Source organism: Mustela nivalis, assembly GCF_964662115.1.
Source record: "Mustela nivalis genome assembly, chromosome: 10".
Taxonomy (NCBI): Eukaryota; Metazoa; Chordata; class Mammalia; order Carnivora; family Mustelidae; genus Mustela; species Mustela nivalis.
In genome coordinates this window covers 50,818,637-50,839,911 of record NC_139029.1, presented here as the reverse complement: position 1 = coordinate 50,839,911, position 21,275 = coordinate 50,818,637, and the positions used below count along the sequence as shown (strand labels likewise).

Below are 21,275 nucleotides of genomic sequence, written 5' to 3'. Positions count from 1 at the left end.
CAGAGCTGAATTCTTCTTCCCCCCAAATCCCCTCAATATAAGGGAAAGTGTAATAGAAACAAAACGTGTAATATGAAGATTTCTTGCTGTACCTGTTCTCGGCAAACACACACACACACACACACACAAGGGAAAAGTAGAGCTTAAGGCCTACAAGCAATACCAGGCAAGCACATGTGTTTAGGAAATGAAGTCCTGGCTGGAATTCAGTAATAATGAGCCCCTTAGTGATCTAATGTACACCAGTGTACACTGTGGAGGGAAACACAGTACCAGACAGGACAATAGGGAACTCAACCCGTGTTTAATAGGTTTCAGCTCTGTCTAAATAACTGTTGGCAAAAAACGTGGAAACAATACAACAAATCAATTTTAAGGCTCCGGAGGATTTGCTCAAATAAGACAGCTACGAAGTACACATTACAGGATAAGTTCACAGCTCCATTGTGAGAAAGGCACCTACTTGCAATGCTTTCTATCCTATGTCGCTTGTTATAGGTCTTCTCCATTCAAAAATGAGGAAGTATCTGTGGTGCTGCTTTTTAAGATTTAAAACAGAAAACTGGGGGCACCTGGGTGGCTCAGTAGATTAAGCCTCTGCCTTCGGCTCAGGTCATGATCTCAGGGTCCTGGGACAGAGTCCCACACCTGGCTCTCTGCTCAGCAGGGAGCCTGCTTCCGCCACCTCCCCTGCTCCCTGCCTTCTCTCTCTCTGCCTGCCTCTCTGCCTACTTTCGATCTGTCAAATAAATAAATAAAAATCTTTTCATAAATAAATAAATAATCCCAGAAAACTGGGAAAACATTCAAAAACAAATTATCTTTTACTATTAGTGTAAGCTAAGCTTTTTAGGACTTACACCCAACTTGGTACTTAGTGTCTTTCTCTATAGACATTGTTGGGCAGGGAGACACCATTTACCAAGGACACCTGAGTTCCAGACCTTTTCATCTGTCATTAAGTCACTGTTTATGGAGTCCATGCAGCCATGCCAAACCTGTGCACCATTTCACTCCTGAAAGTTGCCTCACACATGCTGCCCAGTTCTGCTCTCAAAACCTACAGTTATGCCTTGAAGAACTGGCTGAGCTTCATTAAAAATAAGAGCTGAGACACCTGACTGGCTCAGTTGGTGGAGCACGGGACCTCTTGATCTCAGGTTTCTAGGTTCAAGTCCCATGCTGGGTAGAGATTCCTTAAAGTCTAAAAAAAATAAGATGGGGCTGATGATGTCTAAATGGAAATTGCTTCTATTTCTTTTTGTCAGCTTTCGAGGAAAGTAGAATATCCATCCTTCTATACCTATCAGAGGAAAGGTTTCAAATGTAGGAGAAAAGTACTGGTAGATAATCTTTCAAAGTTTTAATTTTTATTGTGCTTATCATTTTGGTCTTTAAGCATACAAGACACCAGAAATAGAAGTAATCTTATCGGGGTAATTTTTGCCAGAAGTATAAGTAATTTCTAGAAGTTGTCCAGGTAGTACTTTCTTACCGAAGAACTACTTAAAATGTGGAATTAACTGCTGAAGGCATCAACACAAAAAGGCATAAGTCAGTTCAAAGAGGTAGTGAACCTAGAGGAAATAAATTCAAGAATACAGCTACCAACTAGACTTGAAGGCCTCTGGTCATGATGAGTGAAGTTGGTTTTATCCCAAGAGAAACAATACATAAAATAAAGATGGAGCTGGGAGAAGGGGTTGTGAACTGTAGGAGAGGCAAGAAATATAATCAGTATATCAGGACAAATCATTTTTATATTCTGGTCATTAACTCACTGTTTTTCTTTTCATTTCTTTCCCCTAGAAAATGAAATGGTAGTGAGCTTGTTGCACTTTCCACATGATTTAAAATTCTCCATTTCCTCTCCCTTCATTTTAATTTTTAAGTAGCAACACGATTTCAGAAAAAATCTAATAAAATCTACATAGAGATAGGGTAATTCTTGTAATTAATGTAGAAAATTCTATTGGATTTTATGAAATTTCCATTACGGGTTTCATTTGGTTTGTTGGCATGCCCAATAAAGAATACTACTTAGAACATATCTATCTATCGGCACCTTCAATGTTGAAGGTACAATGCCTAACACTTGTAGCCAAAGAAAAGCATAACGTTGTGAAACAGACATGTATGTACACTGCACACCCCAAGTGCTCAACCACATACCCCAGCTCCACTGAAGTTAGGTGGGGTCTTACAACCAAGTATTATCCACTGGGTTGTGATCAGAAGTGACCTGTGACAGCGGTACACACCCAGGACTTCAAGATGGCATCCGTCATACCACTGAAGGAACAAAAACTCACGCGTGTCAAGTAGGAGAGCTGCCAAGCTGGATACTCATGGAAGATTTCACTCCGAAATGTTGGAGCATTTCCAAGCTGCTCTGGTAGTACAAATATGTCAACATGAAGAAAGGAAGCATCTGGAGTTTCTAAGGTGCTGGCAGATTACATGTTTAACAACTCCTTTTCTCACAAGGAACTCATGTGCAGGGTCACAAAAGTAGCACCAGGGAGAAAGCCAACGAAGAGGACTACTCTGAATTCCCGGCCATGACCTTCTTTGCCTTGGCAGCCCCTCCTTGAGGAACATAATTACCCTTTCCTATCTTGAGAATCAATGCCCCCCAAATTTCAAAACTCAAATGTGGGAAACAGAACAAAACAAACTAGCCAAAGCCTACAAGAATGAAGGAGAGTCCTCCATGCAGGTCTTGTCTTGTGGAGGCCAACCAGGAAGTCACAAAATTAGGTACTAACATCAAGAAAGGGGGAAAACATACCAACACCTAAGAGATGTTGACAAGTATGTTTTCACTGGGGCGTCCGGATGGCTCGGTCGCTGGAGCGTCTAGTTCTCAGTGTTGGCTCAGGTCATGATCTCAGGGTCCTGAAACCGAGCGCGGAGTCAGGCTCTGTGCTCAGTGGGGAGTCTGCTTGAGATTCTCTCTCTGCCCCCTCCCCCACCCTTGGGCTTAAAATAATCTTATTTTAACCTTAAAGTAAGATTAAATAATCTTAAAAAATTAAAATAATCTTAAAAAATTAAGGAAAGAAAGAAGATACATTTATAGAGTGATGAAGGGATTTATTCATTACCACAGCCTATCCTAGGCCAGCGATTTTTAGCTTTTTGTGCCATAGAGCCTAGGACCAGGCAGTCAAGTCTGTGGTCCTTTCCAGAATCAAGTATTTAAAATACATAAAATAAAATGTGCAGGATTTTGAAGACCAGCTATAGACATTTTTAAAGAGTTATAGGTCTTTCTTTATTAAGGCATTAATCAATAAGATCCAGCAGTATGTCAAAACACTAATTTCAAAGGAGTATGGATGTTATTTCAAATTATGGAGTATATTTCATTTGTTTTGGTAACAAAGTCCCGGGTACTGTTAATACTATTAGGATCTGTATTCTATATCATGATGAAAAAAAAAAAAAAAAAAGCCAGATTTCCATTAGAGAGGTTTTAATATTTTTCCTTCAATTTCATGAACTCCCTGAATTCTGTGAAGCCCAGAGGAAGAAACCCTGAGATTTACCTTCTCTTAGTACAATATACTACAGAATTCTTAGGAGGACGTGTACCAGACACTCTCAAATTATATGTGCTGCGGTGTGCATGGCAGAGTCCTCAATGGCTTCTGATTATCTGGCATTTTTTTATTCTAACCAATTGCTTTGAACATGATATCAACTGAATATCTAAGAATATCATTGAGGTTGTTAAAATGCAATTTACTGAAGGCCTGGGTGCCTTGAAGGCAATGATCAAGAAAATGGGAGGGGTGCCAGCCCAGCGACCAATGCAACTTGTGATTTCAGCTCAGGTCATGATCTTACAGGTTCTAAGAATCAGCCCCATGCTCAGTCAGTGGGGGGTCTGCTTGAGATTCTCTCCCTCTATTTACAATTTCTCAACCTCCCTCTCTAAAGTAAATAAATCTTCGATGCCTGGGTGACTCAGTTGGTTAAGCATCTGCCTTTTGCTCAGGTCATGATCCCAGGGTTTTGGGATCAAGTCCCATATCGGGCTCCTTGCTCAGCCGGGAGCCTGCTTCTCCCTCTCCCTCTGTCCCTCCCCCTGCTTGTGCTTTCTCTCTCTCTGTTTCTCTCTCTCAAATAAATACAATCTTTAAAAACAAACAAACAAAACAAAACAAAAAACCTTAAAAAAATAAAGTAAGTAAATCTTTAAAATTAAATAAATAAGTAGGAAAGAAAATGGTCTTAAAAAAAAGAATCAGTCCATAAGGGTTTGGTCAAATCTTCTAACATCATAAACATCACCTCCTCTGGAAAAACTGAGTAACAGTTGTACAAAAGGCAGCTGCCCAAACAATCTCTCCGGAGGTTTGTCATGACTTCCAGAAAAATGAAGACACCTGGGGTTGCTGGGTCACTGCATCAGCATGTGGTCCAGTCCTAGCAGGGCAGGACTGCCTACAGGAATGTATGTATACCCCAAACTAATTGCGAAGTCAGGTTTATAAGCCTAAGAAGACTGGGTAAAACAAGATGGAAATCATTCACAATTTGTAAGGTATAACTCCATTCTCTAAGTCATAAAAAGAGCGAAATGATCCATGTACATTCAAATAAACTATTACTGCCCTTTCTTCAATCAGGCTAGCATAGTCACTGATACCTTAATTTGGGAATATGTGACATAGTAGAAAATCAAACTATAGCTCTCAGTTCAGTCAGGGAAACAAAGGATCAGAGAATCAAGAAAGTGTTCGAAAGCAGGTAATAGGTCTACAAGCAAGACTTGAGAACCAAGATACTGAGGCATGGGAACCCATTTCATCTCACATTTCAAATACTAAGAGGGTAATGAAGTAACAATACCACAGGATCAAAGTCAACACAAGGCTTTTCATCTAGATCCCATCACCAATTACCTGAGCAAATGTGGGCCAGAAATCACATTTCCCAAGCCTTGGGTTCCCCTTCTTTAAAATGGGGAAATTAATCTCAAAAGTCCCCTTCCCATATAAAATAAGGATTCAGTAACTTTTCAAATCTCAATGATTTTTTAAAGTATTTATTAGAGAGACAGAGAGCATGTATGAGGAAGCACGAGCAGGGATGGGGAGAGGGAGAGACAGAATCCCAAGCAGAGTCCCTGTGGAGTAGAGAGTCCAACGCAGGGCTCCATCCAGTGACCCTGAGAGTCTGACCTGAGTGGAAACCAAGAACTGGACACCTAACTGACTGAGCCACCCAGGCATCCCTCAAGGACGATATTTTAAAAAGGAAAAAAAAAAAAAAAGATATCATCAAATACAGATGTAAATTGGATCCTTGGTGAAGCAAAGGGCATTTCAGTTTCAAATGGTGAGAAAATGAGAAGTGAAAAGTTTCCATGTCCTGAAGCACCATGCTGGGCCCGGACTGTATTTGGTCCTGTACATAGGAGCAGTTTAAAAGCTGTACTAGCTGGGGGGCGGAGGGGAAGAGAGAATTGGAGGAAGAGGTGATTAAAAGGTACAAACTTCCGATTATGAACCAAGTCCTAGGGATATACTGTACAACATGAAAATACTGCTGTCTAACACATGAAATTGTTCAGAGTAAATCCCAAGAGTTCTCATCACAAGAGAAAAAAATTTTTTTTCTTTTTATAGCTCTATGAGAGGGTAAAGGTTAACTGAGCTTATGGTAATTAAGCTTATACAGTGGTATTTGTCAATCATAGCTCAATAACCAGCCTCCCCCCAAAAAAGAGTTGCATTAGTCCTATCTTAATGTTCTTTTAAATCCCCCACCCGTTCTCTCTGGTAGCCTCTGCACTGTACCTGAGCACTGGTTTAGTCCATCAGCTCCTTGATGTGTTTAGAGCCAGATTCCCCCAGCGTTAGAACAATCGGGCAAATTTTACCTGAGACAAGACTGCCTGAAGACCTGTCAGAGGGTTTGAGATCTAGACCCTGCTCATTCTTGGGTCTCTGGTAAATTCCCCCCTGTCCCCCTCTTTTTTTTTCTTTGCTGTCCCTGGTTCATCCTGTTATTTTGATTATTTTCTCCCAAGGGGCTGACCCATTTACTAGGAGCACGGGACTCTTCAGGAGAATAAGTCAGCATTTAATGACGGCAGATTCCAAGCTCCTTCCCAGGTAATTTTCTCCCTGAACCACCTGACTCCAAATAACTTCAGTTCTCACAACCATCACGTTACTTTTGCCGGTCTCTGAAACCTCCTTATCTTCCCCGCTAAGGGTCCTCCTATTCTCCTTGCCCAGCACTGCTGCCCTTAATTGTGGGAACGAAATTTGAGAACTGGGAAGGAGTGTAGCCCAAGAGCTCAGGAAACAGATACAGGTTCTGGGACCTGTTCTCAGTTTACCTCAGAGCCTCTCAAGGCACTGTGCGTCACAGAGGAGGACTTCAAAAATGCTGGCTTGATGAACTTATGATTGAAGGAGCCCCACTGGCCCAAGCCCTTGCAGCATTATGGGCTGACAGAAAAGGCAAAAAGCTCTGCCTTCATATCGACTATAGAGCCACTATAAAACCAGATTATTTCTACTTCCCTCTCACTCTTTACTGCAAAGTGTTAATTCATCACTAGCCAATGGGTTGATAGCTCCTTGACTCTTAGCATTTTGGAAGAAAGAATAAACTTCGCCATGTCATGTGCGCATGCACACACACACACACACACACACACACACACGGGTTGGGGGTTGGGGGGAGGTAGTACTAAATTTCCACCCTGCTTTGAAATATAAATCTTAAGACCCCTCAGGTTAAAAATGACAGCTAGAGTCCTTTAATCTTGAAAATGCTCTCTCCATGGAAACCTTAAGGACAGGAAACCACTTAGGCAAAGCTTTTTTTTTTTTTTTTTTTTTTTTTTTTGAGGCAACTTCTAAGGAAAATCTAGGTTTTAAAGAAATTGGACTTTCACACACAACTATCCCGTAGGAAGGTAGTCCATGTCATGTGATTTCACTGATCCATAAAGGAAGCCTTTCCAGTTCAGTTCGGTTGGAAGAGACCAATTCACTTCACTTCACTTATCTAACTGATTCTTGTTTTCAATTCCCAGTGTACCATCTCCACCATTAAGATTCCTGTTAGATAGAACAAGAATTCTATAGGATGGTCCACTCCATTTCTACCCAAATCAGTGAATTCTGCAAGCTCTAATTGTGGATTACGAGAAGGACCTAAATGTGATGTGTCTGGCTGCGAAAGACTGGAAAAATTCAAGCAAGCACATAATTCTAGGAAATCAGACCCAGAAGACTGTCTATTAAATATATTACAGAGAAAACTATAGTGCAGAGAGGCTAAGCAATTAGTTCAAGGGCCTCCCAAATGTACAATATGGTTTCCTACCTCAAAGACTGCTAGATTTCTCTCAACCCCCTAGCACTCTACGTCTTAGATATCCCAGGCTTGCTATGTGTCAAAATAGTCACAATTAGCTAGAAAGCAATCAAAATATTTTCAATAAAAATAAGGTGAGGCAACTATGCAAATTCTCACATTGTTTCTAGAACCTTAAGCTTATTAGCCAGAGTAAAACAATCCACAGATTTCAAAGTATGGGTCTCAAGTAGTTCAAACAAGCACGAACATCAAGTCACTTTCCCAACAACCACCCAACCTCTAGGATTCACTGTCTGGGAGAACAGCCAGGTTGGCAAACAAATGATTATAAAATGCAAAGGTATTAAGCGCCCTCTTGCCTTTGGCAGTACACTCAAAGCTATTCAAATGTATTATAGCAAAACTAAAATACAGCTCCCAAGGTCTCGGCCAACAAGGAGCAAGAGAGGTCCATAAAGGTGGTGTTTTGTTTGCTTTTCAATTTGTTCGGGTACTCCAACTTTTTCATTGCATTTGCTTGTGAAAGACAAACCCAGGAAGAAAAGAAGAAGTGGAGACGCAGCCCTAAGCTTGGAAAAAAAGGAGTCGGCTGAGATGAAGAAATCTGAGGACTTCAGCGTTAGGGGACCTTTGAAAATTCGGTATAGCAGCTCAGGTTCAAAAGAAGTCAAAACAAACAAACAAAAAAGCTGATTTCCTTAGGTCTGACTCAACTAGGGTACTTTATTGCCTCTCCTTCTGCCTAAGTAGCTCTCCATCACTCTCCCAATCAACATGAGGGGCAAAGTCCGTCCAACAGCTTCAATCCAGGCAGACAGATCAAGCACATTGGGAACATACCCTTTAGAAGAGGAAGTTAGGGGCACCTGGGTGGCTCAGTGGGTTAAAGCCTCTGTCTTCAGCTCAAGTTGTGGTCTCAGGGTCCTGGGATCAAGCCCCATGTCGGGCTCTCTGCTCAGCAGGGAGCCTGCTCCCCCCCGCCCCCCGCCTACTTGGGATCTCTGTCTGTCAAATAAATAAAATAAAATCTTTAAAAAATTTTTTAAAAAATAGAAGAGTAAGTTATTTGGAAAACAATGGAGAACAGTCAAGCTATAAAAACACTATGTGAACAATGACAGCGGGCACCTGATCTGTTTTAACAGAGGACCAAGAAGAAATAAATTTAAGATTATATGGGAGAGTTCTTCCTAACACATCTGGAAGAAAATCCAGAATATAGGATAGTCACTGTACATTGTTTCTAATACCAGAATTTGGCATTCTGTTCTCAGGTTTTCTTTCCCATTCTGTCCTGTGCAAACCAACCCACTCTTCCCCATCATGATGATGGCAACACTTTATACTGACTTCCATTTCCAGTCTTCATTACTTCTACATATGTTCCATGCCCTCCAAGCGTGGTAGGAGGGGTTCCCATACAAGCCTACTGGGGACGGGAAGGAACTAAACAAAATGTGTCTTCTTCAACCACTGGATCTGCTACATGTTTTCTGGTGACTGAGCTACATTAATGCCAGCTTCTCTCCACACCCATTCCCCCATAGTCCCTAGAGCCCCCTACACAAAGGAACAAGATTTATGCAGAGAGCAAATATTAAGAAGCTCACTAAATGCTGAATCAATTAATGTAATTAACCCAAGTCTCAGGCAGAGTCTAACATGGATTTGAATTCAAGCTCTTCCGCTTTTGACTTTCCAATACTAGACAAGTTGTTTACAGTTCTGAAGTCAATAACTGTCTGCATTAGAATATAAAACTCTACTCCTTGGCATAAGCCTGGGACATAAAAGTTGCCCCCCAAAGGTATGCTATTTTAAATACTACCTACCTTAAAATGCTCCTTTTGGGGGGGGGGGTACTTTTTCCTCCCTTTCCCAGCAATTTAAGGAAACACATCAGGCTCAAGACCCAGAGTTTCACTGGGAGGTAACAGGTAGTAAACAAAAGCAGCTCCCCTTTGGTTAAATTCTAGACTGGAACTTACAGAATAAATTCAAATAAAAAGGATACATCCTTTGTCTAACAAGGCCTTTGGGACGTTGTTTGGGTCCTCAAGAATTGCTATCTTTTACAAGTAAATCCTCTTTAACAACAGCTCATGATATAGCTCAACTTGTCCACAGATGGAAATTTAAAAAAACAAACCAAAAAAACAAGACTTCAAATTAAGAGAAATGGGGGGGGGGGAATTAAAGGTAAGAAAAGATTACTGGAGAAGATGAGAAAACCTCCTGTGTCTCACCAGGCAAAGACAGTCACAGCACCACTTGAGAAACCCCTACCTGGTCTAAAAGAAAAAAGTTATCTAAAGCACTAACTAAGAGGATAAGGAGCCACCATTGTTGCAGGCTTAAAGCGATCCACTTTCACTAGAGCTTAGGGTAGTGGGGCCCTCATTGAAAATGCAAAATCCCCAGCTGGGGGTAAGAAGAAGAGAAAATGTTCGGAGGCTCAGCTCTGGAGTGCCAAGACCAAGGGTCTCCACATTCCAACGCTCAGCCTCCTCCCTCCCCTGCTCCAACACTCCCTCCCTTTTATTCTGGATTAGGTCCTTCCCAGTTCAGCCTTTTGGTGTCAGGGAGACTTACAAGAGCCTCAGGAACTGCAGAGAAATGGAGAAATACACAAAGGCTCTCCTCCACAAAGGCCTCTTTCACAGAGGGAGTCGTGTCTATATAATACGCCCCCTTACGTGCACACACTTCTAGAAGATTAGGAGGGCCACGAGCTCACTGAAATGGGCTGGCCCCCACAGGGAGGAGAAACGGTAGGTGTGGCAAGAGGAGAGAAGATTAAAATTAGTGGCAGGGGGCCTCCCCTCTCCGTGGTCAAGGGGCGGGGGTGGATGGACAAAGACTATCCAATAGGGTTGCGGCAGTCCCTGGGCGGAGCTAGTTGGTAGCCACACCCTCCCTTCCAGCCCTTGCATTCTTGTATTACATGGCTGGGGCCACGACACACTCCAAGGACTCCTTCCCACACAGAAGTCACAAGAGGGTGAGCATGATAATTCCCCGCATGGTAAGATGCACGTTGCAAACCGCTCCTCAAATCTTTGGAAGCAGGAAGTACAAAACAGAAGCAATTTTCCAATAAAACTTATATTGTTACATAATCTGAGAAAATGCATCATCTCTAAGGTGTCCGACTATGTATTTAAGTTGTTAAACCACTCATAGGTCATCACTGGCCTATGAATGAATGATTAAGCTTTCACCTCATTATTTCTTCATGAGTACTTCTTCCTGGAGAATGACACAGTTACACAAAGAACAAGTCCTCCCATAGTAGTAAGTGGAAACTCGGTTCATTCACCTAGACACATAAAAGAGAAAACAAGAAATCTTTCGCTTTCTGAAGCCTTCTAATAAGTCAATGATTTTATGATTCACAAAAGGAATTTAGAGACATCTCATGTGATATAAAAACAGTTCTGAGAAGTATTATTCCCCACTCCCCTCACCATGTCATAGGTGAGGAAGGGGACTGAGGCGGAGCCTCAGGTATTTTCTTCCGAACTCGTTCATGCATCCACTCATACATTTATTCAGCACTCACTGAGGGTCCACACTTATCCTGAGCACTATGCCAAGGACTGAGGACTCAGGAAGAACAGACTTCATGCCTACCTGTAAGGAGCACACAAGGGCAAGGACAGAGTTCCAAGGGTCATAGGGAGTACTCAACCCAAGTCTAGGTGTAAGGAAACAATCTCCTAGAGAAGGCAATACCTGAGTTGAGCCCCAAGGATAACCCCTGTATTCTCTTCACTCCACAATGCCTTGCGTGACTCACAAGTATTAAACGACATAGCTAAAAGCGGTCCTGAGGACAGCATTTGTTCCAGAACACCAAGAACTGCACAAGACACCTAGGAGGTCCCCGGGGCAGTGTGGTCTTCTCCACTTCTGTTAACTCTAAAGATAAAGTACTGTGGGGCTGTGTACTCTGTAAAAAATAGCTTATTGCTCCTGTATGACTTAAGATGGAGGATTTCAGAACAGAGGAAGATACCTCCAAGATGGAATGTAATGAGCAAGAAAAACTCACTCCTGCAGATGAGCCCGGGAGAGCTCTGGAGCCGAGACCCACTTGGTGTTGTCCGAAGGCATTCGACAGACATGCATAAAGGCTGAGAAAGGGGATACAGGCCAGAGATGCTGGTCAAAGACCTGTTCTAACAAAACAATGGGAGAATCCAGCTCCATGGCATCAAGAGGGTTAGCCTTCCCTCTATTTTTCTCAAGTTATAAAAAATGCCTTATTCCTCAAGGCAACCAGGAACTCGAGTAGCCTTTCACTAAGGGTAAAACACCGCCATGTATATAGGTGGTCTATACTGTACCTACAGTATAGAGCCAACTCTTCTCCCTCCCCCAAATAAACAATGCTGCCCTGATGAAAAATGTTTTTATTCCAAACTTCTAAAGGGGAGGGAAAAAAAAGAGTCATTTTTTTAAATTCATAGGGAAACATTTGAAAGTTCCAGACTTCCAAGCCATCTTTTAAGGAAAGGGAGTATAGGATTTCAACACAACAAAGCTAATGTCTCGCTGCTAATTTTCATTAATAAAACAAAGCAGGGCACAGTCCTTGAAGAAAGGTACCTCATTTCCCACTGCTTTGGGAAATTTTCATTCATTGACCGAACATCTACAGTTTGGATGTTTATTTGGAAGCAACTCCTGCCCAAGCCCTAAAGCAGAGCCACGAATTTAAGGATCATTATTATGCAATCCTCTCAAACTGGTCTCCAGGCAATAACATTAAAAGTAAATAAACCTATCTTATTTAAGCAAAGCTTTTCTAGATTCCATCTTTAAATTCTTACATGAGGACCCCACAGGGTTCAAGGTTCACTGAAAATGGGTAGGAGCTTTCAGTCCTACAACTGAGAGAGAAAAATGTTATTCTGAACCCATATTCCCATTGCTATTCTACTGACCTCCCCAAAGAATAAGACCTTATGACGGAAAAGCAGGATACAAAGCTCTTTCATATTCATGCTCCCCTGAGTCTTCACGGCAGTCCTTCAAGGACCCTAGTATCCCCACTTCACAGATAAAGAAATGGAGGCCTGGAAGCCAAGTCCCTCAGCCTTAGCACAATCCTTTGTCATGGTTCTTGAAAGGCTAGGTATTTCTGAGACTCCCTGAATGCGGAACACCGTGTGAGCAGAGTTCTGCCACGGCCACAAAGGGCATTCCCTTCCCTCAGATGTCTGAAGGGCACACACATCTTCAGAGAAGATGGAAACTCATCAGCTTGAGGAGAAAATGCCAAGTTTAAAGTGAGCTTGTTAGAGAGGGAGCTATCACAGATTATTAATTTAGCCTTCTCTCCCAGCAAGTGTTTGATGTAAATGGCAAGGGTTCGGAGGTCAAAGAGGAAGAAGTATGTGCTTTAATTTTTCCCCCCTAGAGGTGCATGAGTGTTTTCTATTAACAAAAACCCTGTAGCCAACAAATCCTGGGCTTGGATCAAACGTCCCTCCATCTTTTAAGTTATAACATCACAGGGAGACATTTCAAGAGGAAACCGGGCCCAGTCAGACCTGCAGTACCAGAGAGAGGGCTGTTCTGCCCTTTGGGAATTTGAAAAGCATCTTCCCTTTTGCTGAAACTGCTTAGCCACAGACAAAAAAATGTTCCCAAAGAGTTATTCTTGTATAGGCAGGGGCAAAACTGGAATAGGGGGTTAAAAAAAAAAAAAAAGGCAGAAGCAGCCCTGGGCAGGGGCTGAGCTGGAACCATCTGTACCTAGAAGACCAACCGCTTTGGCCAAAGTTCCTAGGAACAGACATTTTGGCCACAAGCTCAATCCACTGGGCTAGGTCTGAATTAAAGGAGAGGAGCCGATACTTCACAAGCACTTGGCACAGTATGTGGTACATAGAGAATACTTGATAAGTAACACGGCACACGGCATTCTTCCATGCCCTTACTGACACAGGAGGTTCGTCCTACTCATTTCTTATCCCCACATATACCCAGGACCCTCGCTGCTGCTCAAAACCTAGAAATGGGGTGTGTAGCATTAAATCCTAAGGACCCAGCGACACCTCTCTTCGTAAAGGCTAACACCCTGTGAGACCCTCTGGCATCAGGCATTAGACCAGGCACAGCCTCAGACCTTCTCTCAGAGCCCTACAGCCACCAGGAATGCACCCCCAATTTTGATGGGAAGAACTCTAAAGCTCTGAAGAATGGGAAGCTTGGATTAAAACCTTAGTTACCCTAAGTAACTAAGGGTGAGTTTGGCCTGGGAACTGGGTCTGCTTTTATTACCCCTCCGGCTGAATGTTGTTCCAAACAACAGACTTCGCCATGAGCTTTGGAAGCCAGTGTTTGTAAACTGAGGAGAGCTGGAACTGTTCACATCTCTTGACACCTTCAGGGAATGCCTCTGCACTCCTTAAAAAAGGTTTTTAGTTTGAAGTATATCCACAAAACCTACAAGAAGATAAACAGCCCTTTCCTGACAGGACAGTCCTAGGAGACTGGAGAATGGAGTCTTAGGCAGTTCAGTGAGGGGGGGAAAAAAGAAAGAAAAATCCAACTTAAGGGTTTATAGGAAACACACAAAGGAAGAGTAAAGCATAGAAATGGTTTTCAGGCCACTTGTGAGTCTTCTAAAAAACGTCCTAAGGAGGAACAGTGGCTTGGGAGAGACTAGCACGTGAAGAGTTAAGCCCTTAAGCAGGCCCGGCAGGCCACGTGACCCATCCACAGCCAGCAAGCCAAGTCTTGACCACTGCTTGGCATAATTTCCCTGAACTCCCCCTTGTCCCCCTGCTGTTCCCAAGCTGCCTTCTCATCTCCCCAGGAGAATGTCTGCTCCGGGAAACCAGGCCTGCATTCCACGGACTATCTTCAGCATCCACAAGGATGCCTCCCTAAGTAGCAGACATTATCTAGATGAAAAATGAAGAATTTTTTCACATTTACCTGATTTCCCTGGTTATTTTGTTTAGATACCCACGAATCCCCTCTCAAGTTTTAAAGGGGGCTAGTTATACAGTAAGATAAAGATTTTGAGGAAAAAGGCATTTACAGAACCCTAATACGACAAAACTATGAAGAACTAGTCCAATGTCCGTCTATATAATCTTGATGTTAGCCTTGTAACTGAGAGAACCAATGTTTAAAAACCAAATTCTAATAAACAGAAGATACCGAAAATGATGTTATAAGACACTGCTTGGTATTTAAATCACGTTGAAAGAATGGAGGAACAGCAGCAGTTATGTCACCAAATTTCTCATCTCCGGATTCAGTGTCACAGACATGGCACCACATACCTTTACTTCTGTCATTTACAAATGTGCTTAAAAAAAAAAGAAAGAAAGAAAGAAAAAATTCAACAAGAAAGTTACTATATTACATTCAAATCCTGCAACTCTTGAATAACATCAAGAAGACAAATTTTTGGAGGGTACACTAAAAAAGGTTACTTTTCATACCTCACCTCCTTTCTATTTTACTGTGTTATAATTAGATTCACTAAACAATTGATTTGATAACTTTGTCCAAAACAGATGGTAACTGTCCTTATAATTATGCATCTCTCAAAAATCATGTACTGAAATCCAATAAAATTTGTATTTGTTTATTGAAACTAATGGGTTTTGGGTTTTCAAATAACTCAATGAACTAAATGCAAGTGGTTTAATGACCACATCAGACAGTATCAAATTTTCTTTTTTGCTTTCCTAAGTACCATGAAACAGAAACAAGAAATTAGAGATGGGCAAATATAGATTGGTCAAACTCCTGAGATGTGCAGAACACAGATTATAAAGAATCTGTCACCAGGCTATTAATATTTATCTATAATAACAGGTTTACAAAAAGTAAATGCCACCAGCATGGATAATTCCAAACCAAAATCACCTCACAAAACCATAAAAGTATGTTCTGATATATAAAGTAGAAGAACTGCCTTCTAAATTCATTGATTTGAGTTCTTTTCCTAACCAAATAGATGAAGTGAACCCAGATTATCATCATGCTGCCATGAATCAAGTACGTCCTATGTTTCACATTAAGTGCTCAGTAAATATTTAAAAGTGAGAGAGGAGAACCACTGTAACTAGGACACTAGCCAAAAGGGTTAATACCATTCTCTCATTCTACTGCCATCCAAACGGTCAGTGAATCCAGGAAAGGTCTGTGTCATTTCTCTGCGCCCCAAATCACTAAATTACGTAGCAGTCAGGAGATTCTGGTGGAATCTCTCGGAGTTAGATCCCGATTATCACAAAATAATGGAATCCCGTTCTCTTGCATTCGCTAACCATAATCAAGTCCCATTAGGGTAAGCCCAAGGCATCCTCCAAGTGAGTGGAGGAGGGAAGGGTCTTCTGAACAGTACCATGTCCTGCTGAGAGACCTGGAATCCCAGCGCTCATTTTAGGACACAGTTAAAACCAGCCTGAGGATAAGCTAACACCTAAAGGGCGGCAGAGCCTGGAAAGAAAGATGGTAGGGAGGAGGCAGCCAGGGCTCTAAATCAAAGTGTGCCTGAAGCTCATGCTATCTGTAAACCTTTTTTTCAGCTAGTTAAGCCAACAAGCTCGTTCACTTTATCTTTTAAGGCAGCTTCAGTTGGGATGGGTTGTTGCTCGCAATTCAAAAAACACCCTAACAGAATCAGAGAGGAGGAGGAATCTATGATTTAGGTACACTGCTACCCTTACAATCCAGAGTTGAGGCAGGCATTATTTTGCAGGTAATAAAGTGAGAAAACAAGGCTATAGAGAAAAAGAGGGGAAAAAAAAAAAAAAAAGACTTGTCAAAAGTTACATAGTTGGGGGCACCCGGCTGGTTCAGTTGGTAGAACATGTGACTCTTGATCTTGGGGTTGTGAGTTTGAGCCCCATGTTGTGTCTAGAGATTACTTAAAATCTTTTCTTAAAAAAAAAAAAACAATCTTTATAGTTACATAGTTGGTAAGCCAAGGTCTCAACTGCCTTTAATGATTACTTGGCAGAGAACATCTGTAAATATGAACACTGTTCTCTCCTATTTTTTTTATAAGAAAAGTCTTCTTTCCTTGATTCTTTATCCTGTTGCAGCTGTCCTCCTTTCTTTTAGTAATAGCCTTAGCCCAATGGGCCTTTGTTGATATACACCACTAATGACTACAATTTCATCATATTCAAATGCAAACACAAAGGCACATGGGACGCTATCTTTCCATTAAGAATAAACAACTTCATTTCTTTAACTGGTCTTCTTATCTCCATGTCGGCTCTCCCTCACCCCCAGCACATACATATGCCGGGGTACCAACAGCCACAGGGATATTTCTTTCTTTCTTTTTAAAAAGATTTATTTATTTATTTATTTATTTGACAGATCACAAGTAGGCAGATAAGCAGAGAAAGAGAGCAGGAAGCGGGCTCTCCGCTGAGCGGAGAGCCCGATGTGGGGCTCGATCCCAGGACCCCGAAATCATGACCCCAGTCAAAGGCAGAGGCCCAACCCACTGAGCCACCCAGGTGCCCCCACAGCGATATTTCTAAAGCACAAGTCAACCACCTCACTCACATGCCTAAAATCCTCCACCAGCTTCCCATTTCGGCCAGAATAAAATGAAAACTTGTTGTTTTTCTCCATGGTGATCTAGCCTTTCTCCTCTTCCTCCCCTCTTACCTTATTTCTGTGCCTTCTTTTGGCCTCTCAAACACACCAAGTTTGTTTTCCTCTCTCAGACCCTGTGTTTTCTACTCCTTCCCCCAGCTTCTCCCAGGCAGCAAATACATCCCCACATCAAAGACCAGCTCTTCCAAGGGGCTGCCTTTGAACCCCACAGTAACCTACTTCATCTTCACAGAACTCATCAGGGTCCAATGTGCCCTTTAGTTGATTTCTGCATATTTAAATATCTTCTTCTTATACAAAGTAAGACCCTCAAGGGCAGGGACTCTGTTCTCTTCATTCCTATGTCCCACAACTCCAGCAGAGCAGGAACATTACAGGAGTGTAATTCCACAATCACTAATCAACTGATTGACTTCATCTAAGCACCTACACAGGCCACATTAACCAAAACCCCTCAATAGGGCTTTGTTTCTAGCTAAAAATAAGTACTGCAAAATCCACAACTATCTTTTAAAGAGTCTTATCTTTATCTGGATTATGGTTTATTCTTTCTAATCCTGGTCATTATTCTTTGATAAAAGCAATTTTTTTTTAAGTGATCTTGTTCTCACAACAGATTTTGATCCCTCCCTAAGGAAAATAAAAAGTCCATCTAAAAACAAAAAACAAAAAACAACCCTCAAAACTCAACAAATAGACACACCGGAACTTTTAGAATGGAAATTTTCTAAAACTACTTAGAATTACTACTATAATAGTATCCATTATACAAATCTACAAAATTAATAAAACCAATAAATTAATTTTTAAAAAGTCAACAATAAAGAACCCAATTTAAAAATGGTCAAAAGTTGGGGTGCCAAGATGGCTCAGTCCGTTAAGTAGCTGTCTTCAGCTTGGGTCATGATCCCAGGGTTCTGGATCAAACCCCATGTCCCTGCTCAGCAGGGAGCCTGTTTCTCCCTCTCCCTCTGCCTGTTGCTCCCCCTGCTTGTGCTGTTAAACCTGTCAAGTAAATAAATTCTTTAAAAAAAAAAAAATGGTCCAAAATTTTGGCATTTCACCAGAAAACTACACACGCGCACGCACACACACACACACACTAATGGCAAACAGGCACACTGAAAAATGCTCGGCACCATTATTCACTGGGGAAATATTGATTAAAACCACAATGATTTATTACTTCACATTTTATAACAGCTAACGTTACAATGACTGACCCGATCAAGTTCTGGTGAAGACAGGAAGCAACCATGATGTTCCTACATTGCTGGTGGAATAACAAAAGGAGAGAGACCCAGGGGTGCCTGGGTGGCTCAATCTATTAAGCATCTGCCTTTGGCGTGGGTCATAATCCTGGAATCTGTCTCCCCAACTAGTGCCCTCCCCCACACACAAATCAGGCTCCTGGCTTCTCCCTCTGCCCCTCACCCTGCTTACGCGCTCTCACTCTCTCAAATAAAAATCTTTTAAAAAATGATAAATGATATAGACCCTCTAGAAAGCAGACTGGCAGTTTCTTAACAAAGTTTAACATATGACATAGTAATCCCACCCCTAAAAATGTAAAAACTTATGTTCAAACAAGAACCTCTATGTAAAGGTCTATAGTAGGAATGTTTATATATTTAGGACTTTAAGAAATCCAAATCTTTTCAATTAGAAACAAACCAGTGTGTTGGTACACACAATGAAATTTTATTGAACAATAAAAAGGAACGAACTGTTCATATACACAGCATGGATGAATTTCAAATTATGCTAAATTTAAAAACCAAGACTCAAAATGCAAATCACAATGCATTTATAGCATATTCTAGAAAAGACAAAACTACAGAGACAGGGACCATACCAGTGGTGTTCAGGGGTTCCAAGCAGGGTGAAGGGAGGGAGTCTGCTTCTCACTCTCCCTCCATGATCTCTCTTACTTGCTCTCTCACATAAGTTAAAAATAAATAAATTAATTAATTAAAATATATATATATATATATATTTATGTATAGTCAGTTACTATGGAAAACAATAGGACTATTCCTCAAAAAATTAAACAGAATTATGTGATCTAGCCATTCCATTCTGCATATATACCCCAAAGAATTAAAAGCAGGGACTCAAACATTTGTACACTCATGTTCATAGAATCATTATTTATAGCAGCCAAAAGGTGGAAGCAAGCCAAGTGTCCACTGACAGATGAATGAACAAACAAAATGTAGCATATACATACAATGGTAATTATTCAACCTTAAAAAGGAAGGAAATTCTAATTCACATTATAACATGAATGAACCTTAAGACATTATGGTAAATAAGTCTGTCACAAAAGGACAAATATTGTAGGATTTCACCACTTATATGAGGTGCCTAAAGTAGTCTAATTCATAGAGAAAAAAAAATTAATAGTTACCAGAGGCTGCAGGGAGAGGAGGAGACATTTTTTTTTAATTTTGAATTTTTTACTTTTTATAAACATATAATATATTTTTATCCCCCGGGGTATAGGTCTGTGAATCGCCAGGTTTACACACTTCACAGCACTCACCACAGCACACACCCTCCCCAATGTCCATAACCCCACCCCCCTTCTCCCAACCCCCCTCCCCCCAGCAACCCTCAGTTTGTTTTGTGAGATTAAATCACTTATTGTTTGTCTCCCTGCCAATCCCATCTTGTTTCATTTATTCTTCTCCTACCCCCTTAAGCCCCCATGTTGCATCACCACTTCCTCATATCAGGGAGATCATATGATAGTTGTCTTTCTCTGCTTGACTTATTTCGCTAAGCATGATATGCTCTAGTTCCATCCACGTTGTGGCAAATGGCAATGATGGTTGCATAGTATTCCGTTGTGTATATATACCACATCTTCCTTATCCATTCATCTGTTGATGGACATCTAGGTTCTTTCCATAGTTTGGCTATTGTGGACAGTGCTGCTATAAACATTCGGGTGCACATGCCCCTTCGGATCAACGTTTGTATCTTTAGGGTAAATACCCAGTAGTGCAATTGCTGGGTCATAGGGCAGTTCTATTTTCAACATTTTGAGGAACCTCCATGCTGTCTTCCAGAGTGGTTGCACCAGCTTGCATTCCCACCAACAGCGTAGGAGGGTCCCCCTTTCTCCGCATCCTGGCCAGCATCTGTCATTTCCTGACTTGTTAATTTTAGCCATTCTAACGGGAGGAGACATTTTAAATGGGTACTGAGTTTCAGTTAGGAAGACGGGAAAGTTCTGGAGACACTGGTGGTAATAGCCACACAATGTGAAAGTAATTAATGCCCAAAACTGAACCATTAAAAATGGTTCAAATAGTAAACTTAATTTATGTATATTTTACCACTTTTTTTTAAATAACATGAAAAAATATTTGAGGACTTCAAAGATTTGGTTATAAAATGTCAAAGCCACATTAAAAAGTAATTATTACTATCTGCAGGGAGAAAAAAATACATTTTACTGTATGTAACTTAAATGAATATAATACCGTGCGAGCAAAGTTAGTATAGGACCTCATTATTATACTCAGTTGACTCTACAAAATTTGGGGGGAGGGGTTATGTTGGGGGTTTTTTGGCCAAAAAATAACATGGGAAGCATGAGTATTTTTTAAGTTATAACGAACTATGAAGCTACATTTAAATTCTTCTCCATGATCTATCTGAATGAAGCTGCAGTCTCTCCACTCTCCTCTTCTCCACCTGGAAGAAACAGATGGCCTACAGGAGATTTTCCAGTTTCCAGACCTCTACAAATCCAGGGTCTTTCACCCTGAATCTTCACCCTTGTAATGGGACCTATCAATAGAGTCATGAACAGAGTTAATGGCAAACAACTATACTTGCGTTAAATTGGACTAAGAATCCAAATTCTTCGCTTGAAGCACCCTTTGGCATGCATGCTAAGTCAGCCCCTGGCTTGACTTCAGTTCTTCAAGTAGGCCACAGTCCTGCCCCTCAAGACTTGGACGTAGGCCCTTCCCTCACTGGGATGCTAGTCCCCCCACCCCCCACCCACCACACACCCAAACCCTCCCTCGATTCTCATTCTTCCTTGGGCTGCTCCCCACATGTCCCCTGACTGGCTCCTTCTTTTGTGAGGCTCCCCAGACCGCGCCCACCACTGGCTCCTCCTCTTTCTGCAAAACCCATCAACCCCTCCTCTGATTGAGGTGGTGCCCAAAAGGAGCCAGATTCTTTCCCATACTACCCAGTCCAGAATTGTCACTCCCACTCACCCTTGTCCAGTAAGTACTTATTGATTTTAAGTACCAAGCACCATTCCACCTGAAAACAGGAGTGACTGATACAAG

The 21,275-nt window shown here is 41.5% G+C and overlaps 1 protein-coding gene across 1 annotated transcript in view; it reads right to left on the bottom strand.

The window, feature by feature from the left end:
- The window catches only part of CACHD1 (cache domain containing 1), a 206,578-nt gene that overhangs the window by 171,528 nt on the left and 13,775 nt on the right, over positions 1-21,275 (bottom strand). The gene's annotated exons all lie outside the window — the stretch shown is intronic.